Source organism: Meles meles, chromosome 11, assembly GCF_922984935.1.
Source record: "Meles meles chromosome 11, mMelMel3.1 paternal haplotype, whole genome shotgun sequence".
NCBI classification, from domain to species: Eukaryota; Metazoa; Chordata; class Mammalia; order Carnivora; family Mustelidae; genus Meles; species Meles meles.
The window spans coordinates 14,812,176-14,839,160 of NC_060076.1; the positions used below are offsets into that span (position 1 = coordinate 14,812,176).

At 43.3% G+C, this 26,985-nt stretch overlaps 1 pseudogene; it reads left to right on the forward strand.

Moving 5' to 3' along the window:
- LOC123952545 overlaps positions 1-26,985 on the forward strand; it is a 140,010-nt pseudogene that overhangs the window by 104,772 nt on the left and 8,253 nt on the right.

Sequence of the window (26,985 nt, forward strand, 5' to 3'; positions counted from 1 at the left end):
CTCAACCCCGACAAATATTTCATGCAATTATAGCAAAGATGAGACAGTGACAACCAGTGACCATCAATCATTCTCCAGATCAATAATAACCATGGAACATGCAATCAAACCTAATCAACACCCCGTGATTAAGGAACGGAGCCTCTCTTCTTTGCTCTCGGGGTCATAGTCCCTTGAAAGGCTTGGCTCAGAGTCCTCGAGTCAGGGCATACTATTGAAACAAACATACAGATACGGGCTTTAAAGTCTAGCAGATCTGGGTCAGAGCCTATAAATACTTGCTTCTCAATCTTGGACAAAATTATATGATAAAAATTAACACTTACTGCTTTCTTTGTCTCTCTCTCTTTCTCTCTCTCTTTGGTGCCCTACAAATGTCCTGAGCATTTTGTCTGTATTATCTCATTTAACCTTATAATATGTGTGGGGTTTGTGCCACCATGCCCCCTCTTTACAATAAGGAAACAGTCTTAGAGAGAGGGGTTAGCTTGCTCAAAGCCATTTACACAGCAAGGGACTCAAATCCAGTTCTGTCTGACCAAAGCTACCATAATTTCCAAAGTGGAGAACTTTTTTTTTAATATTTTATTTATTTAATAGAGAGAAATCACAACTAGGCAGAGAGGCAGGCAGAGAGAGAGAGGAAGGGAAGCAGGCTCCCCACTGAGCAGAGAGCCCAATGCGGGGCTCGATCCCAGGACCCTGAGATCATGACCTGAGCTGAAGGCAGAGGCTTTAACCCACTGAGCCACCCAGGAGCCCCCAAAGTGGAGAACTTTTATAACTAACCAATGCCAACTCATTTCATATACCTGAATCATCATCTTTGAGGGCAAAGGCTAGGCATGTACTCTTTTAAGTAAAAATTTTAATGAACTATAGCAGATATACAGAAAAATGATCTCATGAAGTATAGCGTGGTATATTTTCCCAAAGTAAATATACCATGTGTGCAGAGCAAACCAGCCCCCAGGAGCCCACTGGTGTACTACCTAGTCACGACCACCCCTTTCTGTCCAAGGATAACCAGCATCCTGACTTTAAATGGCAGACCTGCATTTTCCACCCTTTTGAACTTTATGTAAGTGGAGTCATAGCACTGACATACTTCTGTGTCTGTCTTCACATTACGTTCCTAAGATTCATCGATCCTGGGAAGGATGGAAGTTGTTCGTCCATCCTTGTTGCCGTAGCGTATCCATTGTGTGAATATGCCACAATTCGTTTGGTCCATCTGCTCCTGATGGATGTCTTTCCCATTCTTGGGTATTACAAATGCTGCTGCTACTAACATTCTTTCATCCGCCCTTTGGCTGGCAAAAATGGATGCCTTTCTGTCGTGTGTCTAACTCGGAGTGCAACTTCTGGGTCACTCTATGTGTGCATTCACCTGTAGCAGATCCAGGAAAGCGTATTTCAAAATTCCTGGGTGATTCTGATACATAAGGAAGGTCGAGAAACCCTGTGTAACCCTATGTCAACTCCCTTATGTAGAATGTAGCTGTTGTTGCTTTCTGGAATACAAGTACGTCATAATAAAGTTCTAGATAGAAGGCTTTGCCTTGTTATTAAAGACAGCCTCTCTTCCTCCCTCCAGTCCTCCGTTTCATTTCCCTGAACCAAGGCACTCTAACTTTTTAATACCTAAGCTTCAAAGGCTGGCTGGTCCTGGAAGAAAAAAGAGCCTGCATGCCTGTGTCTCTTATTCTTGGAAACGGTAAGATTTTGCCATTGCAAGGAAGAGAATAATGGAATAGTATAATTTTTGGCACCAAATCTCTTAGTTGCTGAGGACCCATGAAAAGAACTGAGGGTGTTATGGCAGATAATAAGCACACAAAATGCATAGTACATGGCGTGGCTTTCCATAAATGGCCCTGTTATTATGATTATGATTATCGCTATCATCAGTAGCAGCAAAGAAGTGAAAATATGCTAGGGCTGTGCGTTCTTCATGAAGCAGATCTGGCCAGTCATTTCTGAATCCTCCGAACACGTACCATGGAACCAGACTGTAGACGGCACAAGGAGTTCAGGGAAGAACAGGCTGGGCTGTCTTGAAGACACTCACTTGTCTAGTGGCAGAGGGCTGCTGTATCTCTGACCTCATTTTGTGCATGCATGATGTTTGCAGTAGAGGGAGGGCACTCAAAGAGGTGAGTATTTCTGAGGAAGCAAGTCCCCACTACTCCAGTACTATAGGAAAGCACATTCTTACTGAGGATAGACCACAAGTTTTATTTCATGCTCAAGGAATCTGTACATGGAGACTTTCTCAGAAACCATATACCTCTGTCACAGTGATTTTAGTCTCTAATAAGAGAGAGTAATAACTAATTTGTTTTAAGTCAGAAAGAAGAGGGTGAGAGGCCTTGTAGTTGAAAGGTTTCCAATGCACAGACAAATAGCATCTGGGCTTCAGACAGGGAGAAGTAGGCAGCTCCATGGATGGACAGGGCTCAATGTTCTGGTTTCTTTGCTCTGTCCGTGTACTTTTAGCTCTGTCTTGTTTTCTCCCTCTGCTTCTCTCACGTGGTCTTTCTCTCCAACTCACAGGTTCTTTGTGTCTTTGTGCCTCTGCCCCTTTCTCCTCTCTTCCTTCCAGACTCCCTGCTAAACTCACAGTTTCTGCTCCCCAGGATTTCAGCTTGCAAGGGTCATTGGCTTGCCATGGGCTTTAAATCTGTCACAACTCAGCCTCAGGTTCTCTGTGCCTTCATGACTACTGCTCTATTAATAGCTATATTTTGTGTCTCTTTATTCAAGCTCCTAAGGGCATCCGATTGTCTCAGTTGACCTCTCAGAGCTCACCACTTGAATTACAGATGGGTTTCCATTGCACAGAGTGGCTTCCTCCAAGTAAGGAGCCCAACTCCAAAACAGTCAGCTATACCGAGGGGAAGGGGACCACCTAATCTCTTGCTCCAACCATTCAGCTACAAGATGAGCAGTTGCCTTACAATAGTGTGTTGGATGGAACAGGCAATGAAACATGGTAAGAAACCTTTCAAGCTGCAGAGTCCTTATATCTGAAATTTGCTTGGGGATGACCAGAGGCTCCTGGGGACCAGAAATTTTGTCTGGGTCCTTTTTGAATGCTCAGGAACTGGTTCATAAGACTCAATAGTATTTTTGGAATGAAAAAATTCACTTCTCTGTTCTCTATCATATACGTGTTTTCCCTCCATGCCCCAAGAATTGGGGTTTCACTCTTTCACTTACTCATTCAACAAATATTTACTGAGCATCAACTTTCTGCTGGACAGTGTTTTGTACACTTGAGATTTAACAATGGATAAAATCACCTGCCTTAGTAGAACATAGTAATAAGTACTAGGAGAAGGAGTAAAGTAAAGTAGGTAGGGTCATGATAGGGAGAGTATTTATGCAACGAGGTCAGGGAAGTCTAGTTTGAGGAAGTAACACTGAGTAGTTAATTGAATAAAATGAGGGGTAAAACTTACACAAATCTAAGAGAAGTTTTCCCTAGGGGAAAGATTTCTTTTGACTCAGATGGAACAAGCAACAAGTATAAAAGCTGTAAGGTGGGGATAGGCTCTGCACTTTATAGGACAGCAAGGTGGTAGGCTTCCAGCCTCCAAGATAGTTCCTAATCTCTGCCTCAGTGTGTGTGTGTGTGTGTGTGTGTGTGTGTGTGTGTGTGTGTGTGTTTTCCTTTCTCTGTGGTCTAGGTGACCAAAAGAATATGAAAGAGGTGATGACTTTTAGTCTTCTAGTGACTAAAGTGATAGGTCATAAGCCTTCTAGTGATAGGTCATAAGAGGCATTGGCAGTCCTGGCTTGGCCTCTTGGCTCACCCACTCTGGGAATAGTCAGCCACCATGTTATGGGATCACACAAGAACCCTTTACAGAGGTCCTGTGGAGAGGAGCTAAGCCCTCCTGCCAATAACCAGCACAAACTTACCAGCCACGTGAGTTAGCCACTTTGGAAGTAGATGTTCCAGCCCTAGTCAAACCTTCAGATGACACTGGCCGCAGCAGACATCTCTGCAACTTCATGAGACCCTCAACCACAGAAGTCCAGTCAAGCTGCTTCCAAAATTCTGGCCCACAAGAACTGTGAGGTAGTAAATATTTACTGTTGTTTTAAGCCTTTAAGTTTAGGCATAATTTATTATACAGCAACAGGTGATCGGTACATGTGACCAATGAGTCTAGAGTAGAGTGAGCTCTGGAGGGATGCTGTAAATTAAGGATGGAGCACATGGTTCTATTATAGAAGACCTTGTAGTTTATAATAAGGAATTTGAATTTACCCTGAACTTGATGTTAAACCTGTGAGGGGTTTTGACCGTGGGAATGGCATTAGGTTTTAGAAAGATCATCCAGGAAGCTAAGTGGAGAACTGAAACCAAGGGGAAAAGTGTAAAGGGAGGGGGACATTTTAGGGGCTACTGTGTTTGCCCATGTAGGACATATTGATGCCAGGGACTCTTTAGGCTCTATTTTGAAAGGTATAATCTGTGGGTTTTCTGATGGGGTTGGAATAAAGCGTGGAAAAGTGCAAAGTCAAGATGTATTTAAACTTTTGGAGTCAGTCCCGGGGAAAAGAGGGTGCCATTTATAGAGATGAGGGTCACAGTGCTGGTGACATGGTGAGCAGATCTGAAGGTGGAGGAATGGAATATTTTGGGGTCAGTAAGAGGAAGAAAAGCCAGTTGTAAAGACTGAGAAGGAACGGCCAGGGAGGTAGGAGGAAAACCAGGAGAGTGGGCAGTCCCAGAAGGCATGGGAGGAAAATACTTAAAGGAGCAAAGAGTAAATTACTCAACCAAATTCTGCTTTGTGTATTGGTACAGTGAGCTTTAAGCTCTGATGACTGAATTTGGCATGGAGGACATCATTGCCAACCTTAGGAATGAGAAACACAGGCTGGCAGGTGTGCTTATGAATTCATCAGCCCCAGAATATCTTTTTCTAGTCTTCCTCTTCCTTGTGCCATGATGAAATCAACACAGCCAGTGCAAGTTGTCACCCGTCTGTCAAACTTACACGGCAATCCTCATTTTGTGATTCTCCTCCGCACACGGACTCATCAATGGTGCCCAATTTTTCACACCTGTGGAGACTGATATCAAGTTAGAATCCACTCTGTTTTGGAAGTTGAGAGTCTTAAATATGTATTGGAAGGAGGTAGAGCGGGAGGTGAGGGGACCAGGCAGGACTGGGTAAAGTAGTGAACCCCTGACTGGATTTGGTGGGCCACAGGAATCCACTGAAAGGCGTCCTGTGAGTATTTGACATCTCCACCTTGTACGTCGTCAATCCTCCAGTCAGTAAAACAGAGAACAGAGGGGCTGAGAAGGGGATATTAACGGAATTTAAGAAGTTAAGCAGGATTTGAGTCGCACAGTTATTACTCAGGATGAAGAAAAGTTTTGCTGAATTTTAGGGATCTATACAAATCCAGGAAAAGGAATAGGGATGATGTTGTCAGAGGATTTATACGGTGAAGTGAAGAATCACAGATTCAAGAGACCCACTTCTTTCTGGACTGGAAAATTAGAAAGATGAGGCTGACTGTAATTCTTCACCTCAGTTTCTCCACCTGGAAGTGAGGATTGCTCCAACACCTGATCTTTGATCACAGGCTTCTCTTAAAGAGGCCAACGGAGCTCCTGCCTCCTGCATCAGCAAATAGCCATTGGCTCCCAGGAGAGCAGTTATTTATGCAGGTGAACAAAGCAAACCTGGAAGGAGGTACCGTGCGACGCTCCCTCCTCGATACCTCTACTGCCTCGGTGTCTCTCCTTCAGCACCTCAAAATCAGACCAGATCCATAGGGTGCTGGCACTTAGAAGACCCCCAACCAGTGCCACTTACCATTTTCAGTATTGTCTTAGAACCCACGGTCAGTGTATATAGCTGATCTCTCTACCAGCTTGGCAGCCTGCTCCTCTGGGGAGCACTGTTTTCCCTTAGGTTCCCCCTTTGATTCCCAGGGCCTAATAAGTCTCTGTCACATACCAAGTGCACGGAATGATGCCAAATTTTACTCTTCACTCAATGATTTTCTCTGTGCCTTTATAGCTTTGGTACCACTCCCCCCAAGACCCCTGCCCTTAATTAATTTCCAGCTTCCCAGGAAATGCTAAGGCATCATGGTCATGCTTTCATTCATGCGCTCGTCTCATGGATATGCATTCGTTGGTGGGTCCAGACCTTGCAGGCCAGTGAACAAATTAGAGTCTGGGCTTATAGTTTCATGTCTGAGTTCTTCCATCAGAGTCATCTAGGAAACTTGTTTTAAAAAAAAAAAATATATATATATATATGCATATATGTATGTATATAGACACACACACACACACAGACACACACACACACACACACTCACACACACACACACATACATATATAACTCCCAGGACCACATTTCCATCCTGTTGGTTAGTAAGTTTTCAGGTCCTGGGGCCTGGCATTTTCCTACAGATCCCGTGGGATTCCGTGGGTGGGGCACAGAGAGTTCCATGAGAAAATATGGTGTGTCTATTATTCCTGACTCAACAACTTTGTTGGGAACCTCAGAAAGGCCTGTCATAGTTAACACTCAGATTCTCCACCTGCAAAGCCTCTCTCCTGCCTACCTCTAAGGTCCAGTGTCGGGACAATATGAAGTAACTAATAGCAGTATGGGCTTGGTATGTGTCCCGTTCTCTACACAAACCACGAATTGTTGTCCTTAAGCATTAGCCAGTGTTGGAGACTTCCGTGTAGCTGGCACTTCATTACTAATTTAAAAATGCATTATCAGAGGGCACCTGGGTGTCTCAGTGGGTCAAGCCTCTGCCTTCAGCTCAGGTCATGATCTCAGGGTCCTGGGATCGAGCCCCGGATTGGGCTCTCTGCTTGGTGGGGAGCCTGCACCCCCCTCTTCCCTTTGCTTGCCTTTCTGCCTACTTGTGATCTCTCTTTCTGTCAAATAAACAAATAAAATCTTTTTAAAAATGCATTATCGGGGTACCTGCCATGTACAAGTTAGGGTCTTCTATCTTCCACGGACTCTTGATAGGGGTTCACTAAATTAGCTGTAAAATTAGTGGCTGATGACATTTTAATGTACTGACTCTCTGAGTACATTGCATTTACCATCTTGAAGAAAATCATAAAATAATATAATTGATAATAATAATTGCTTTCATTTTATTGAAATTTTATAATGTACCAAGCGCTGTGTTAAGCACTTTTCTTAGAGCTGAAAAGGACTTTTGGAACTGTCTACTTGAGGCTGCAAATCAACATGTAATTGATCATTTTTTTAACCTTAATAGTGTTTTAAAAGGCAGTGTTACTATGCATGAGACACATTTAATAGAAATAGAAAAATCCTAATCCCTGTTGTTTCTCAGAAGACTCATGGCACACGCCACTGTCACCAGCCTGAGATTCAGAGGCAGACCCAATCCTCCCACTTCTCAGATTAAAAATTGGATGCTCAGAAAGTTTATATGGCTTACATGGAATCGTTTGGGTCTGTTTGAGTGCTCTGGCTCTCTTACGAAATTGCTTCTTCAGCTTAGCAGCCATCAAAATCTCCAGTTCAGTCAATTAACCTGGTGCCTTGGCCTTCAACTCAGTTACACACCACAGGCTGAGCAAAGCCTCTTCCTTCATAGCCATGACCTACCATGATCTCTAGCCCTCAGTCTCTCTGAGGCTCCCTCAAGCTCCCTATCTTTCACATGTGCGCTTCCCTGCTCCCGTGCACATCACAGGCACGGAAATGTCCCATCAGGTGCATACTCCTGGTGCTTCCTCTCATGATCTCCTCCTCACCTCATTAGCTACTAGGTACCCTTTGTCTGGAAGATGGGTTCCTGGCACGATGATTTAAGCAGTCAATTTAATTGGAAGATTAGGAAAGACCTGGTGTCCAGCTATCATTTGAGAATAGACTGAGCAATAGTCCATTTTAAAACCTATTATCCACTCTCAATTCTTGCATATTTTGCCCAGTTCCCAAACTCAAGAAATTCCACATTGTTTTTGCACCACTAAGTCCTTCATTTGTTAACATCTCTGCCCGAAGATCACCTCTGCAGAGAGGACTTCCTGGCTGCCCCCATCCAACATGGCCCTCCATTGCCTCCTGCCACTATACATTCAGATCACCTACATTTACGTCATCCGCAATATGGTGGTGGGTTGATGGTGACCTCACATCTCACTCTGAAGGGCTTGGGGCACAGACTGAAAGGTTCTCCCAAGATCCCACCTTCTAGTCTTCACATCTGTGTGTAAGTCCCTCCTGTTAAGTATGGGCAGGACCTGCGACATGCTTTTAACCAATAGTATATGGTGAAGTGATGAGATACAATTACAGTTTGAATGTGATTTCCTGGTTGTATCACAGTTGGTACACTCCATCTTGCCAGCAGACTTGCTTTCTCCATTGCTGGCTTTGAAGAAGCAAGCTGCTGTGTAGTAGGTAAATACCCTGTTGGAGAAGTCATTTTAGCAAAGAGTCTACGGGCAGCATCTAGGAACAGAGCAAGAAGCTGAAGTTCTTGGACTTACAGCCACGGGGAGATGGATTTGGCGAACAACCTTGGTGAGCTTAGAAGTAGACCCTTCGGCAGTTGAGTCTCCAGATGAGAACTGAGCCTTGGCCAATATTTTAATTTCAAATCTTGCAGAGAGAATGCAGCTCACTCTTGCCCAGACATTGAACTGCAGAAACTGTGAGGTATTAAAATATGTGTTTTTTTAAGTTGTGGTTTGTGGCGATTTGTTAGAAAGCACAGAAAGCTAATATGGATATTTCCTCCTTCCTCTACCTTGGTTTTGTCTGTGTAACTTGCTTTGACCCATAGAGAATGGCAACAATGTCAGTGTGCTGGTCCTGAGCATGGGCAATAAGAGGTCCCGTAGGTTCATGCCTGTTCTCTTAAATTTCTGTCATCATCTTCAGAAGCATATGCCTAGACTAGCCCACTGCTTCCAGAAAGGGAGTGAGAGCTCCAAGGAATATTCTCCAGTGAAGACTACCCTAGATTGGCCCTTTCTCAGTTGACCTGCAGATGTGCAAGAACCTCTGAATCTGGGTCAGTATGAGTCCATGGGTACCTGGGTGGAACTGAGACTGCAGCTCTGCTCTTCTGGTTCTTAGTGTGGTGAATTCCCAGGAGAAAGCAGCTCAAACTAAATATTAGTATTTATATTCGTTTTATACTTTGGCATCTGGGGTTTTCATCTGGGGTGTAGAGATAGAGGCCATGGAGGGAGCTCTTTAAAACTTTTGAAATTATATATTGAATCTATATTTTGTGCGTTTGGGTGGGAGACATAGCTTATAATGGTCTCTCCCATTTAGAAAGTAATCCGTAACTCCTCTCCCATTAAAGAACTGGAGAGGGCTTTCTCCCCTGCCAAGGCCAAGGGATGGTGTTTTTCACTTAAGAAATATGATTCTCAACCCATGTTCATTTCTCTTAGTTTTATGGATTGGTTCTTGATAGCTTTCAAAAGATACCATTTCTTAATACCCATGCATTTTCTTTATCAGTTAAAAAAATATCACTATTTCCCTAAGGAAAATTATTCTAATAAGGATGTTTTTAAAACCCCAACAACAGGACCTATTAAGAATGTTTAATTCCTCAAGTTCCTTCAGTTTTATATCTCTGAAAGAAATTACTTCCATGGTTGTGAGTGTGGTATATTGATGGGACACATTGTGTTTCCAATTGCCAGGAAGAAAATACCAGAGAACCCAGGGAGCATGGAGTTCAAATCCCCCATTTGACTTTGCTCCCATTTCCTAACTGCACAGCCTTGCAAAGGTCACTCCACCTCTGCATTTTGGTTTTCTTCGCCTCTAGGTTGAGACAATCATATCTATATTCACAAGGTTGCTGTGCGAATTACATGAACTAACATGTGAAAACTTGCCTGGCACATAGTAAGTTGTAAATAAATGTTGGAAATTCAAATTTATTATATTTCCTGCCATTTCTGCTCATTTGCAACTCTTCAAAGTGGGGAGAACCACTTCTTTGTTTCAAAGTGATCACTTGGGGAGTAGAAGTGGGTTGTTTATTGACTATCCAGACAGGCTCCTCCTTTTGGGAGACAGGGGCTATGTAAATACCAGTATTATTATATTATCCATCTGGCACTGTGGCTTCCGAGTGTAATTAGCTATTGAGGAAAATACATTGAAAAAAGGAGGATCCAGGAAGATTTAACAATAATAGTAGCAATTAGCATTTTTCTTGTTTTGTTAAGGACATAGAGTTTATGAGACACTCCAAGAATTTCCAAATATTAAAGAGACTTTAAAATCATCATTACACTTTTCTCTACTCCCATTACCATAGCCCTCATCTCAGCCATCAACCCATCTCTTGTCAAGAATATTCTGACAGCTCCTAACTGGCCCCCTCCACTCTAGTCTCATTCTCTTTTAATTCATTCCGTGCTCTGAAGTCAGAATGATCTTTCTAAGGTGCAACTCAGACTACATTCACTTTGAGACCCCTTGATGGCTCTTCAATGACTTTAGGGAAAAGGCCAGACTTTGTTAATAATATGCCCAAAGCTTTTCTGGGCTGGCCCTTGTCTCATACCTCCTCACACATCTCTCTCCATCTCTGCCCCGTTCTGTCAAATTTCATTTCATTCTTCCAATCATTCACAACTATTCTATAAGAGGGTGAGGGAGTTGAATACACAGTATCCATCTACTTCATGCCTGGCCTTACAGCCAGATGAAACTGGAGCTGGCTGTCGGGGTATCTCCATTTTACCCAATAACCCTGTAAGAGAGGCTGGCTTAAGGGCCATTACACACGGCGGCTTCCACTGCTTCATGCCTGATTTATACAGATTCACGGGCTCCCACCCCAACAGAGAAGACATCTACAGGCCTTCAACAATGGTGCATTGCCTCAGTGAAATTAGGACATGGAGGAGCATAGCAGAAAATCTTTGGCACTCTAAAAATGTCTTAGCTAGGACACAAGGAGTACAAGTCATAAAAGAAAGTGGGTTGTAAGTTGGACTTTATGGAAACTGCTGTTCTTCAAGACATACCCTTGGAAAAAATGAAAATGTGACCCACAGACAGGAACAATAGTTTCAAAGATATATCTGACGAAGAACTCATATCTAGAGTATGTAAAGACTTCTCAAACTTCACTAATAAGAAGATAAACAAATCAACTAAAAATGGGCAAAAAATTTGAACACGTGTTTCAGCAAAGAAGAGATATGGTAACAAAAAAGCACACGAAAAGAAGCTCACCATCATGAGTCACTAAAAAAAAAATACAAACTAAAACCACAATGAGGTATCAGTGAACAATTATTAAGATGGAGAGAAAAACTCAGACCTGTTGGCGAGGAGGTGGGGAGACTGGGTCTCTGACACCGTTTATGGGAAATGTAAAGTAGCACAGCCACTTTGGAAAGCATTTTGGCAGTTTCTTCCTCTCTTTTTTTAAAGATTTTACTTTTAAGTAGTCTCTACACCCAGTGTGGACCTTGAACCCAAGATCAAGAGTCACATGCTCTACCGACTGAACCAGCCATGCGACCCTTGGCAATACAGATGAAAACACATGCTGACACAAAGACATAAATGGGGATGGGTATAATAGCTTTATTCATAATTGTCCCTGACTGAAAATAATCCAAACGTCCATTGACTAGTAAATGCATTGACAACCTGAGATACATCCAGGCAGTAGGACACTACTCAGTGATAAACAGAGCAAACTCCTAGGGCAGGTGACAACGTGACTGAATCTTGAGTGTGATGCTAAGTCAAAAAAGTCAGATGCAAACAGTTGCATACTGTACGATTCCAATTCCATGACATTATGGAAAAGTCAACCTCATGGGAAAAGATACTGGATCACTCGCTGCCTGGCCCTGCGGGAAAGTGGGGAGGGAATTAAATGCAGAGGGTCACTAAGGACCTCCTGGGGGTGGAGGGAATATCTGCATCTTGATGGCAACGGTGTTTATATGACTCTATGTTTGTCAAAACTCATCAAACTGTACACCTAAAAAAGTGCATTTGATTGAATGTAAATTTTATTTTCAAAAATCATGAGTAAGAAGAAAAAGAGACACATGGATTGAAACCCAAACAGGTTTATGAGCTTGCACAAAATCTCTCAGGAAGTTATTTACGCAGATTCAACCTGCACTCAGCATCTTGTCCTAAATATAGTCATCATTTATTGAGATGCTAAGGAGAAAAATAATTGTCCCGCCATATAAAGAAAGCAAACTCGTTAGCCATTCTCTCTGAGAAGGAATGACAATGAAAATCCATGAGTGAAGGCACTGCCCATCAGGGTTCCCATCTGCTCTGGCAACAGTCTTCCACAGATGTGTGATCTCAGGCGGGGCCAGGCCTTTGTAAGAAGAGCATGTTTATTAAGGACATTGGTAGCCTCGGATTCCCTTCTTGACAGAGTCATGCAACATTCTACTGCTAAGTTGTCTCGTTTCTTCAGAGGAGTCATGGATAGCTCTGGGGATCAGTTTCCCCCCTCTTGGGAAGTCTAAGTGCCTTGAGTTTCTCAGGGACAGACCCAGGGTTAAAAAATGAAAAGACAGCTAACAGTTTTAGGTACTTATCATGTGCTACCCATTGTGCTGACAACTTACAGAGGTGATGAGGGTCCACTTCACTTCTTCAACAACCCCATTTTGTGGGTCAAATAGCTAACCCTTTGAGATAGGTGAGAGAGAGAGAAGCACACAGTAGATACCATCAGTGTTCTGCCTATGTCCACCATGCTCTGACTACTTCAGTCAGTGCTCCTGGCCTGATTTCTGACTGCCTGCAATTCTTCTCTCTTGAAACTACTTTCCCCATATATGCAGCAGGATGGAAATGCTCCTACTGCACAATGCCTAACAGAGGTCAATGTATAAACATCCCAGCTCCTTTGGCACTTGGAGGGGATAATTCTGAAGTCTATGCTATAAACCAGTATCAAAATTTCCACAAGGAGTTAATTCTTCAGGTGCCCAGCCTTGATGAGTTGCCTTCCGTCTCTCATCTTACTTCTCCATTCACCTACTGGTGTTGGTTTCACCATACAAACAAACTACTTGCCCACCAATCCTTATCTCTTGGTCCTTAACTGGAATAATCCAAATGAAGAGCCACAATGGCACCTGGACAAATTACTTTTGCAATAACCATGAGAAGTTGTTCTCAGAGGAGGCTCAGAGAGCACTTGCAGAATCTGAATGAATGAGTCAATGAATGAATGAACGAATGAATGAGTAAATGTATACATAAATTAAGTCCTAGAACATCAGAAGGAAGAGGGTTTGTAGAACCTTCTCATGCTGAGGGAAGGCTTTCTGGAAGTGGTGAGAATTTAGCTCAGCACTTAAACCTGAGTGAAAGTTTAGGTGTCTCCTTACCTTTATAGAGCAACATGTGGCTGGACTGTGATGACTGAGGGATGAATGAGCAATGACACTGGTCAGAGAGGGCCCAAAGTGAACAAATTGACTCCACCCTGATGGTTTAATTTCCTTCTATGACACCCACCTCTCTGTAAGCCAGCCCTCTTCCTTCCAGGAAGTGGGAATAAAACAAATGAACAGTATGGCCAGCTTATGCGGTGGCATCTGACAGGTGGCTCCAGATGCCGGAGTGTTTCTGAGCTCCTGGACCCAAAATCCAGGCTGGGAGGAGCAACAGTATTTAGAAAAAAGTAGTGGCCTGACTCTAGGGACAACTTCTTCATGCTGATTCCAAGGAGATAAGCTGGAGGCATGACACATCAGACATGACTGTGTCTGTGATATTTCACATGTGAGTAGTAATACCTAGCATGGGGCTGTCATAGGTAGTAAATGACACAATATCTGAAAAACTCATCATAGTGTCTGACACATACGAATTCCAATTAATGGGACCCCCAATGAGCAAAATGTCTTAGTAGCAGAAGATGGATCTTGTCTTCAGTTTCTATGTAATGTTCAGCTTTGTTCTTAGAGGAGTGAGTGGTCTCCGACAGCAAAATCAGAAAGTAGAGACCATGATGTTTCCCTTCCCAGGTGAAGATTTTTATGACCTGATGCATGTGGAGTACCAAACCTATGCTTAGTAAGTACCATGAAATCTCAGTCTAAAGACATAGGAGGAGGGGCTAGCCTTGCAGACTAATGGACTACAGCTTCTCCTGAGTGATCTCCCCAAGGCTGATTCTACCCATGGGCATAACTCCAGGGGGAGGGGGATTTACCCTGAAGTTCATGGTTCCTCACTTGCTTAGGCCTCTGAGACCAAAATTCTGCATTCATACTTTGGCATCTTTTTGTTAAATAGAGCTCCCTCACTCAACTGAACACACCTCAGTCCCCATGACCATGATTTGTTCCTTGATGGGGGCAAAGGTTATGTTGGGAACATTCTCTGGGCTTACATGTGAAATCCAGGTGAAGCTGAAGGAGTGAATCCATCTAGAACCATCCTCAGAAGCCTGCTGTGCCTTCACTTAGGTATCTCTTCTTTCATCCTTTCCCACCTTCCTGCCTTCCTCCCATAACAGAGTCACAGGATGTCCAAACATAGGAATCATCAAGCTTTACCACCTAATCCCTGAAGAAAAGAAGGTGTTTATTTGCTCAGTGATTGAATCAAGTTCCTGTCGTTGAGTTTAGAGTGACTTTCTTATACTGTACCATTTCTTCCTCCCTTCCTCTCTTCCTTCCTCCCTCCCTCTCTTCCTTTCCTCCTTCCCTTCTTCCCTCTATCCTAAAAATAAAGAAGTTTTATCTTTTCTCTAAAAGGAAGTTACTTCCTGAATGTGGCCAACAAGGGACAAAGAATGGTCTAATTTTTTGGCATACTGCCCTGGGACTGGATTGTTTCCACTGGCCTTTTGCGCTCTTGGTTTATGAAAAATCAATAGTTTAATACAGAAAAAAATTCCCCTGGCTATCTATTTAGATCTGTATTGCCTTCATTGCAGGGCTCTGGCTCTGCCTACAAGAACTCCTAAGTCAGGTTGTTTGGTGTGGTGTCAGTCCAGCTCTCTGTGCCCAGTCACCTGATGTGGGGTGATTATGGTAGTAACAGCCATAACAGAACTCAGACACGTGTTCAGGGCTGAGCACTTCTGAGAGACATTTCATATATGATGACCCTCATCTACATAGTTGACACCCAATAAATTCTTAACTGAATTGCTTCAAATGAATAATTGTAGAACCCAAGTAGATAAGATAGATGGCACTGTTCTTGTAACAGTAAGAGAAGTAGCTATGTAGTGGGTGTCTACCATATTTCCCACTTCCAATATTAATCTCATCCCCTCTGTAGCATACTCACTTAAGGAAACAATTATTATCCCAATGAAAAAATTAAAGCCTAGGGAGTTTATGTGACTTGCTGAGGTCATTGGGGAAAGCACAACTAGATAATAATACCCCTTTCCTCTTGCTAAAGCCCATAGTTTCTCTGCTTGACCTTGGGGTTTCTGGGCATATGGGAAAATACAACCCATGAAGATTTAGTGATGAGCTCTTAAATACCCACATCTTGAACTTAAATCTTGCCCCTTGTTCCTTCCCCAACCCCAACTAACTGAAGCCCAAAATAAACAATGTAGACCTTTGAATGGAGCATGACTGACTAGTCTCCACAGTGATGTATGATCTATGCTTGGACTCCAGGTGAGGTGGGATAATTGGGTTCTTTCCTTGGAATTTTAGACTTGAGGGACTCAGTGAGTGAACTAGCTGGTAGTAACTTCTCATGATGGGAAGTCTTGCAGGCATGCACTGTGGCTGGAGGAGAGCTCATGGGTTATGCTCAAGACACAGCAACAGAGGAAGCTTGAGGAATGAGAGGAGAGAAAGAATAGAAAGGAGAGTAAGGTTGTTGTGCATGTGTAGAGGAGGAAAAGAGAGAGAGAGGTAGTCTTTTCCTGCTCCCTCTCCAGCTCAGTGGTTTGGAGTTAGTGTCCTACCACTGAGTCAGGGATTAGCAAACACAGCGTGCAGGCCAAATTTGGCCAGCTCCTTATTTCTGTAAGTAATTTTACTGGAACATAGCCACACCCTTTCGTTGATGTATTATCTGTAGCTGCTTTCAGGCTACAATAGCAGAATTGAATGGTTTCAGTAACAACCAGATGGCCCACAAAGCCTGAAATATGTATGATCTGGACATTTGCAGAGAGAGTTTGCTGACCTCTGCACTAAGCCCGAGGAATTCCTGGTACATGAGGACTTATGTTCATAACTAAGGTCATTTGAAAGATTTTCAGGTTTCAGAGACTTTGGATACTTTTACTTTGGGAAACCTTGTGAAATACAGTCACACTCCACTTTAAATATATTTCCTTAAAACTTACATTAAGATGGAGATGCGGTTGATGTAAATGATACAATGTTACATTTTAGACGAATTTAATTAAGCAATTGATTTTGACTATACACATTGCATTTGTATGAATTTCGAAGGAAAATTCCTCTCCCTAGCCCCACCCCAGGGGGGATCTCAGATCCTAGCCAATCTCATGAGCCTGAGGCTTTGCCTATGGGCCCTGTGGATACCATGGGCAGGTTCAAAGCAACTTCAATGTCACTTCTTCCTTTATCCTATTGTTTTCAACAGCTCAACTGAGATATAATTTATGTGCCATAAAATTGACCCATATTAAGTGTGCAATTCAATGAGTCCTCATAAATTTATGGAGTTGGGCGTCCACTGCTGGAATCATATTCCCATCTTATTTTTCAGACAGCTTTCTGTCCTATCTTGAAGTTCACTTTTCCTTTCAAATTGCTTGTCCCTTTCTGAGCTCTGTTCCCTGAGGGAGAGCCTGTGCTATTCCAGGTAAGCAGCTCACCCTTGTATTTGCTGGACTGTAAGTTTTATCGTTTATCTGCATGATCTCATGACATTTTTATGGGCCTTAAGTGTGGCAGGCCTGGTCATTTCCCGTTCCCAGATCACCGTCCAACTGACAAGTGTTAGCCACATTTCTAGGCAATGTGAGAGGGTCATCAACACAGCTACCTCTTTTGAAGTTTGGGGAAAGATCAGAGATGGGTATAAATAACAAGCAACTGAAAGGAGCAATGTAGACTCTTGAGAAGTATGGCATTGTGATTAAATCTGGGTTAGAACCCTGGCTCTGACTCCCATTTGCTGCACAGCATGGGCCTGCTATTTTGGTTCCTCAGCTACAGAGAAGGATAATCCTAGGTGCATGATTAAGGTGAGAAGTAGACCTGTTAATTCACATAAGACACTTGGAATGGTGCTCGGAGGATGGTCAATTATGATAAATTTGGAAACAACTCTTAGAGATGGATAGACTTCCTCTTAGCAGGCAACTATCAAGTGAGTTGAGGAAATATTTGATGAATTTTCTCAAAGTGGGGGCTGGGTTTCAGAGGCAGCAGGGAGATTTCAAGGAGAGGAGGTATGAGGACGGAGAAGATAACAACATGTCGCCCCTCCCCAGTTGGGAAGAGAGTGCATCTTAAAGTTTTGAGAAAAACAATGGAAAGTTTATATCAACAAGGAGAAAAAAGCACAGGCAGCATACCTGGCTGTGGGGGCTGTGTTAGAATCACTCCCCAGGCTCTGGGATTACGGTTTACTTACCTCTGCTGGGAAATTGAATGGGTTAAGGAAACTGTACTTAAAAAATAAAGACAAATCCCCAGCTGTCATCCAAACTGAGGAAGAAACACAAGACAGAAGTGAGGGTGCCATTTAAGGGAAGTGTTTGTAGATGGCCCTATTTGTCAGAGGAGGGAGAAGCCATTCCAGCGGAAGGATTTAGGGAGGCTCCATGGAAAAGTGGGCTTTGGAACTTGGCCTTGGGTCATATGTAGGGTTGTTATATACAGAAATGAGGGAGAAAGTCATCTCAGAAGATGAAATAGTGGGCATAAAAGAGGAAACTGGGAACTCACAGAGGCAGTAGGAGAAAGAGCAAATTTATTTTAGGTTGTATAATAACATAAATAACCATAAATGTTATATATCATGTTATGTGCCATAAACTTTGTGTTATCTCATTAATCATGACAGCAATACTGTAAGATAGATACCATTTTCAGTATTCTGTAGATAAGAAAATTGAGGTCCAAGAGAAATTCAGCAACTTGCTCACATTGCTGGGATTCCAAAACCTTTCATATTTGTGCCCCAAACCCCAAACCTGTGCTCTCTGTTACTGCATGAGGAGCTTCGGTGGGAGTTCCGTTTGGACAGGTGGGCTAGGACTGGGCCAAGGACCACTCCAAGCTCAACGTGGAAGAGTTTGCTCAAGGCAAACACTGTCCTGACAGCTTGGTGAAGGAAACTCAGTAATCTTTGAGCCTGAGGCACATTGACTAACTTCTCTGGATGTATTGTTTCTTCATCCACAAAAGGGGATTCGGAAGAACACTCTTTCTGATTTCATATGAGGATGAAAGGGGTAATTCACATGAAATTGTCTCATAGTTCTGTCTGTGAAAAGTACTTCAGAAAGGACAGCTGAAATCATTACATACTTTTCCAAGAGCCGCCATAACAATTGACCCCAGATCAGATGGCTTAAAACAACAAAAATGGATGCTCCCATAGTTCTGGATGTTCCCATAGTTCTGGAGGTACAAAATCCACGTGATAGCATGGCTATGCACCCTTCAGATTTTCTAGGGAAGTATCCTTCCTTGCTTCTGCCCAGCTTCTGGTAGTTACTGACAGTCCGTAGTGTTTTTTGGCTTACGGATGCATCACAGCAGTCTCTGCTTCTGTCTCCACGTGATGCCCCGCTCTGTGTCTCTGTTCTCATGGGGCATTCTCTTCTCTGTGTACGTGTCCAAATTTCCCTCTTCTTATAAGGATACCAGTGATTGGGTTTGGTCTCACCTTAACCCACTATGACCTCCTCTTTACTTGATTACATCCACAAAGACCCTATTTCCAAATAAGATCTTATTCTGAGCTTCTGGGTGGGCATAAACATTGACACTTGGATTTTGTACAGTCGTCATCATCATCATTACTACATAAGAAGAGCAAAGTGCCTGGTGAGATTGTGGTACAGCCTAAGGGCTCAGTACAAGGTAGCCTTAAGTAATAGCAGTAGCTGCATCAACGATGACAATCATAAATAAGATAATGTTTACATTTAGTATCGTGTTAGGACTGCTCATTCTCTTCTTCCCCAATGCACCTAGCACTCACGGGTACGGGCAGCAAGGGGCTCCATAAATATTGGTGGAACAAGCAGCACATCTCAGCTTCTTAGGAAAAGCCCCACCATTTGTCTCCAAGAAATTGACATGAGACGTGGCTCAGAGCAGCCGGCGGGGCTGTCACCTGCAAGCAGGAGGTGTGAGTGCATGATGGGCTAGTTCCCCTCTACAGGCGCTGATGGCCGCTCCTAATGAGACAGGGTGAGAAATGAGCTCAGTCTACGGGACCGCAGTTTAATCCTTTCTGAGCCCACAGGGTCCCAGCATGAGGACACCAGCTGTTTTCAGATTCCTTTCTGGAGAAAGCACAAGCTGTTTTTGGTTTCACGACCCACAAGGTACCCTCAGGACCCGCCCTAGCCCTCAGCACAGTTTGCAACACCACCAGGCAAGAAGGGAAATGGAGGGGGGGGACTGTATTCTAAGCCAGATGCAGCAGCAGAATCCTAGGGTTGAGGGCTAGTTCTTCTCTACCTGTGACCCTCGGTCTTCTCATCTGGGAAGTGGGTGTGAAACACCCAGCACAGTGGGCTGTCTTGAGGATTAATGAGATAATGGGCCTGAAAAGAACTTTATAACCTGGAGAGAAATGTAAATATGTTATCTGTCCAGCCATTCCTCACTGACAACACTTAGATTTTTCTCCCTGGCCGCTCCCCTCCTTGATGCGGCTTTCTTTTCTCTCTTCATCAAATCACGTGCTTGGAAAAGCATTTGAGGGGCACCTGGGTAGCTCAGGAGGTTAAGTGTCTGACTCCTGATTTCAGCTCAGGCCATGATCTTCAGATCGTGGGATCGAGCTCTAAACAGGGATTCTCTCTCTCCCTCTCCTTTCCACTGTCCCTCAAATAAAGAAATAAATCTTTGGGGGGGAAAAAAAAAGAAAAGTATTCAAAACTGATTTGAACTCTGACATTCCTGAGTGATGACAGCTTCAAGTGCTCCTTTCCAAGGGGTTTCTTCCCAAGAGGGACCAAAATGATAAGCAGGGTGAATTTGTTAGTTCATTCATCCACTTACTCATTCATCTATATGTTTATTCATTTGTTTTTAAAGCCATAATCCATTTAACTACCCTTTATTATGCACTTGCTCTGTGACAGTCATTTCCTAGGTTTGGAGATGAATCCAATGAGGAGTCCTCTCATGGCACTCACCAGCTCAAGGGCAAGTATGTGAACACAGATAACCAAGGCAGGGTCATATTTTGTGACCTGGTACAAGTCTCTTCCTCTCTCTGGACCTCAGTTTCCCATCTATAAAATGAGACAGTTGGACCAATTGTGCTCAGTTCCCTCTCTTTGCCATCAAAGAAACAACTACACTATTGGGAGGAACACCAAACTGGGAGTCAGGAAATTCCGAGCACCGTCCTACCTCTGCAAATAACCTAGAAAGATTCTAAGTCCTTTCCCTTCTGCAGCCCTCCCTTTCCCAGGGTGTACCTGCTGGGGCAGGGTGACATAATCCCCAGGACCCTTGCAGCTTAGAGCCTTTTACTTCATGAGATCACTGAGCTCCTTGTTTGGGGGCCAGTGACACAGCGGTAGCAGCTGAGCAAAGAGTCAGAGGAAGACACCAAAGGGATGGCACAGGAACAGAGATCCTAGAAGTGTCTATCAGTTGTCAGCAGGTGTTTCCCTGGGATGCTCAGCATCCTGCCGGGGCGGATGATCTCTGTCTTCTGCTCTCACAGGCTGAGCACAGAAGTGTCTGAGGCAGAGAACAGACAGCTCCTTTTCCTCACCAACGCCATCCTGCTACCACATCCTTTATCCTATCCCAGGCAGTGTGCAAGCCATGCTGGTATTAAGTATTTATAGGAGGAATAGGAAGGAGACAACAGCCCTGTACTGTCTAGCTAGGGAGAGTCCTCCCACCTGGTGGCTTCACTGGAGCTTCTTGGAGGATGTCACCTCCAACTTGAGATCTGAAGGATGTCAAATAGCTAAACCAACGGTGATGGGGGTAGGTGGGGTGGGAGAGAGAGAGCAGGGTGCTCTAGGAATGAAGAGAAGTTCAGTGTGGCTAGAGCATGGCATGCTGAGACAGATGTACCTAGATCACGGGTCTCAGAAAAAAGATGACCACAGCTCCAAGTTACTGTGCTCAGAATAAATTGAGTCTCTGTTTTGAGGGTCCCCAAGCCCACATTAAAAAAAAAAGTTCTAAATGCCAAGTAAGTCCTTATTTAATTCTCTGGTTTGATGGAAGCCTCTCTCTGATATTTTCAAGATCTCTGCATATATATGACTTTCTTCCACTCTGCAGCCTTCAGGCACTGAAGACTGAATCTTGATCTCAATCAGACTCCCCTCGGGGTGAACAAAAGAAAAGCTGATTGGATGTGTACATCCAGGGAGGGGGCTCTTTTTTCTTTGTTCTTCTTGCTTTGTGACATCCATTTTTCCCAAGTGCATTTCAAAGAGATGTGATGAGTGGAACCATCGAGAGGAAGAGGCTGAATGGATGGCCAGGGAGATTAGATTAGAAAAAGGACAATCCATGTTACTTTTAAGGTTAATGTGAGCAGACAAAAGAGAGTTCCTCTGGAAAATCAGGTTAACAGTAAGGAGATGGAAGAGGGATGCATGTTAATGGGGACAGGTGGGGAGTTGTAAAGGACACTTAAAGAAGAGGAAGCAGAGGACAGAAGCTGGGAGGATTGAACAGGGGCATTGGAGGTCCTACAGGCTTCCTGGGATGGGAGCTGCTCCTGAAAGGGGGTTCATCTTCATGTTGGGGTCTTTCCAGCAGTCACTTTGAGAGGAAATGGAAGGAGCTGTGTCTTTCACCCAGTCCTAGATCAGCCTATATCATTGCTCACGTGGACTTCCGACCACCTCCTCCCTCTTCTGGGTTTCTTTGCATCCATCATTACGATGCAGCCAAGGTTATTTTCCTCCCTAGCCTCTGGCTGCCTCATCGCCCTTTCTTTATTCCATGCCACCTATATCTGGTCACCTAACTTATCTGGCTATTTGCTGAGATTTTGATTCTTCAATGCTTCTGAAGTTCCACCAGTCCCATCTCTCTACTTGGGAGAGATATGTCGAAGATATGCAGAAGTTCTAACTCCCACTACTTGTAAATGTGACCTTATTTAGAAAAAGGGTCTTTGCAGATGTAATCAAGATGAGGCCATACCAGATTAGAGTGAGTCCTCAATCCAATTGGCCAGTGTCCTTATAAAGACAGAGGAGGCACATTTTACTGGCAAGAAGGCCACGTGACCATGGAAGCAGAGATTGCTTGATGTGATATAACTACAAGGTAAGGGACACCAAGAATTGCTGCCAACCACCAGAGACTAGGAAAGATTTTTTTTTTTCTTACAGTCTTTGTAGGGAGCATAGCCCTGCCGATAGCTTGATTTCAGATCTCTAGCCTCCAGAATTATGATAGAATAAACTTCTGTTGTTTTAAGCCCCTGGTTTGTCGTAGTTTATATAAGTAACCCTAGGAAACTAATAGAGTTCTCTGCTTTTGTTCTGTTTTGTTTTGTGTTTTAGTGAACAGCTGTCCTGCTTGCCTGTCTCTAATCATCCTGGGGATGAGGGCATCTGATTTCCTTTTTGTGAAAGTGACCCTGTCCCATCCTGTGATCCTATGTGCCTTGCCAAAGGGTGGCCCCATGACCTGCTAGGCCAGTCTGACACACTCCCTGGAAATCTGAATCTTATGCAGAGTGGCACTAACTGGATCAATATCTGGGGCTCACTTCTCTCTTTGGCATTGTTGTGAATGGACAGTCCATTCATCCCCTCTCCCTAGATCCCTAGAGCAGCCCTTGCTCCTTTTCAAGACCAGAGATCAACCCCATAACCTTCCAGTAATTTTTTTTTCATTTTCTTCTTGAACTAGTATTGATTTCTGATGTTAGCAATTCAAGAACTTGATATAGTGCAGGCTCTTCTCCACCCCACTCTCAGGAATCCATGCCTCTACTCCAGTGCTCACACGGTGATCAAGTATGAGTCTGTAGAGGACATCCTCACCTCCTTTCCCCAGGAGGGAGAACTGGGTTTCTGTCTGTGTCAGTAGTGCTGGCAAATGTAGAGATACTCCCTTAATGAGTATTGAATGGCCAAAGGAAAGGAGCCTCCCTGGGGTCCCCTGTAGAGTTGGTCTTGCTTTGGTGCTCAAAATGATAAATTGATATATTTAATACTATCTTCCATCACAGCTCCACAGGACATCTCTCACAACACCCCTGAGACTAATAATCATAAAGGGAAGGGAATAAGTCTCTGGGGTGGGGATGGGTGGCAAAATTTAAGGAAGTGCTCACTCTCACGACCAGGGTCATGCAAGTGCCATCCTTGAAAGTAACTGCTTCATTAAATTTTGCCCAAATATGCACTTTTCTTAATTAAACTACCTAATATCCCAGTACTTCATTATCAAATCTGCAGTGTCTTGGCCAAAAAAAGAACCCACCCACATTGTTCCATTTCTTTAAGGAAAGGACAGATATGTAATAAGATGTGGTCAGTGCAGTGGAAAAAACATTCTAGGCTAAGAGACAGGAGAAATGGGTCTTATTTTTGAGCTTCTCTGTAATAGTTAGGGATTTCAGTGATGTCAGTCTTCTGGGAGTCAATCTCATCATCTTTAAAATGGGGATGATAATAACACTTACTATTATTATTATATTCTTTTGTGAACATTAAGTAATACATTTAAAGTAGATAAACAATGCCTAGCTCAGAGCAGACATATAAACATTAGCTGTTCCTATCATTATTTGATGAGCAGAATGGTTCTGAATTTATCTCTTTTTAGTCTTTAGAAAGAAGGGGTAATGATGTTCAGGCACCTAATTGTTAGGATCATTGGGTATCTCCAAATTAAAAAAAAGAAAAAGGTGAGAAAGTGAAAAGCATGGAAGGTTATCTCCATGCCAACAAGGCTGGTTAATCTGTGATGTAAGAGTTTGGGTTCAGATATCAGAGAATTATTAACTCTGACACATATTTGCTGCCTTACCTTGGGCAAGTCCGGCTAAGTTTCTAAGACTCCATGTAGTCATCTTTAAACTAGAAGTACCAATAATCCCGACCTTATAGGGTTTTGTGGAACTTAAATGGGATAGTAGGGGCAAGAAAGTTGCATAGATTCTGACAGATGGGTAGTGATCCATGAAACATAGCTGGAGTCAACGTTGGTGAAGTTTCTGTTGAAGCAGGGGTTAAAATGGCAGTTGTCTGTGACTTTGAAAGGTGATTTATGGGAGCCAGTGGTTCTCTTCAGCAGGCAAGGGAAGGATATCAATCGGTGAAAGTAAGCTGTAAGTGAAAATTGAAACTGTCAGATGGTGTGGATTCCCTGCTCAGTCTTTGGCAATTTTTCCTTTCCTTTTTTAATTAAAAGTTTTTGTCTTCTGATGTAGAAGTGGAATGAATCACTATGGACGTTGGCATGCTTGGAGCCTACCTGGGGCTAAAGGCTGGGAGTCTTCCTCCTGGGGAATCCTGAATGAGGATCTGCTCTGGAAGTCACTCAGCACGTTTCCCAGCACCATGGGCATGATGGCTTTGGATCCTGACCTGTTTAAAACTTAACTCTGGGTTGGATTTTGGCAAGTGATTCTGAAATAAAACTTTTCTTTTTTTATGAAATGGAGGTAATAACACCTATTAGAAAGGATTTTTTTGAACATTACATCAGAGAAAGTATTTCTAATACAATGCCTATACATAGAAACTCCTTTCTTCATGCTAGGCACTGATGCCTTTTCTCTGGAAGCACCCGACTTTCTCAGACCTTTCAACCAATATTGGTTGAAACACTATGGCCCTGTGATGAAGGGTGCAGATGCTGGAGTCGTGCCATTAGGATCTGAGACTCAGTTCTAGCGTCTACTCTGACTTTGACAAGGTGAGTTAACCAGTCTATTCAGGTTATCTATTCTGGCATCAAAATTGATCTCAAAACTTAGTTGTTTGTAATGACTATTGTATTCTGATCACGATTTAGTGGATCAAGAATTGAGGACTCACTGGGCAATTGTTTGTGGATCCCTATGGAGGCAACAGGTGGAGGATTCGTGTCTAAGCTTCTTCACCATATGCCTGGTGTGCCATTGTTGCTCAGCCCACATCTGCCTCCCGTGACATCCAGGCTCCAGGACATCTACCTATGGTTTGGGCTTCTCATGGCAAGACAACTTCATGGTTGTTGGGCCTTTTGCACAGCTTCTCAAGGATTTTAGAGAGAAGGTACTCCATGAAACTCTTCTCATGACCCAGAATCATGGTCTCCAGACTCCATTTCTGCTGTCTTCTCCTGGTTCAGCAAACTATTAAGACAACCTCCATTCAAGGAGAGGAGAATTCAGAATAAATGAAACAAGATGGGATCGGGAGGGAAACAAATCAAAAGAGACTCTTAATCTCATAAAACAAGCTGAGGGTTGCTGGGAGGAGGGGGTTCAGGAGAGGGTGGTGGGGTTATGGATATTGGGGAGGGTATGCACTATAGTGAGTGCTGTGAAGTGTGTAAACCTGGCAATTCACAGACCTGTACCCCTGGGGCTAATAATACATTATATTTTAATAATAATAAAAAATAAAAAATAACCAAAAAAAAAAAAAAAAGGAGAGGAGGGGCGCCTGGGTGGCTCAGTGGATTAGGCCGCTGCCTTCGGCTCGGGTCGTGATCTCAGGGTCCTGGGATCGAGCCCCGCATCGGGTTCTCTGCTCCGCGGGGAGCCTGCTTCCTCCTCCTTCTCTCTGCCTGCCTCTCTGCCTACTTGTGATCTCTCTCTCTGTCAAATAAATAAATAAAATCTTTAAAAAAAAAAAAAGGAGAGGAGATTCAACTCCATTTCTCAATCGAAGGAGCAATAAAGAAGGTACCACCATCTTTAATTTATCATACCCCCAAGCCTCTGCTTTCTATCTCATGGGGCTTGAGAAGAACTTAATGAGGTACTGAACCAACAGCATTTAGCACAGTAGCTCACATATAATAATCATTCAATAAAAAGTGATCTGTTATGAATTATTTGCCTTTTTTCCAACCATCCCTTCTTCTTCATGGCTGCTACCTTCCTCCCCACCAGTTATCCCCAGGGCACACACACAAATCAGAGTTTTTCCCATGTTGTAATGAAAGGATGGGGGAATAATGAGATAGTCCTGGACATATGATTATGGGTCATGCTATGATTCGGACCAAGACAGTGGTGGTGGTGCAGGAAATGGGAAAAGTGGATGAGTTCAGGGGCTATTGGAAAATTATATTAAGAGCTTAGGGACTGATTGATTGATTGATTGATTGATTGAATATTTGATGGAATGTGTGTTTAAGAAGAAAAGATGAGTCAGGAAAATGCCCAGGTAGTGAACTATGGTAACTGGTTGGGTGGTGGCATGTTTCACCAGCATAGGAAACACAACATTTAGGTTCGGTTGGCTACTACTTCTTTTTGTTATACCCTTGTCTTTCCCATATCTGGACAGCAGGCAGACATCCTAGGAATTTAAACATTGTTCTTTCAGTAACTGGGAGACCCTGAAGCTGGTTGATCAGACGAATGACGTGAAACAAGTTGTTCCTTAGGCAGACTTTGTGATTTACAGTGATGTAAGACCGATGACTCTATCTTGTATCAGTTTTGGTCTGTTCATATTAAATGCTCTTCATGGCATTAATAGGGCCTCATCTTTTGCATAGATAAAGCACAGTTTTCTGGTAGAAAGTTTCAACTGTAAAAGAGAGAGAGAAAACAACACTCTCCAACTTAATGAGAACATAGACTGCCCAGATT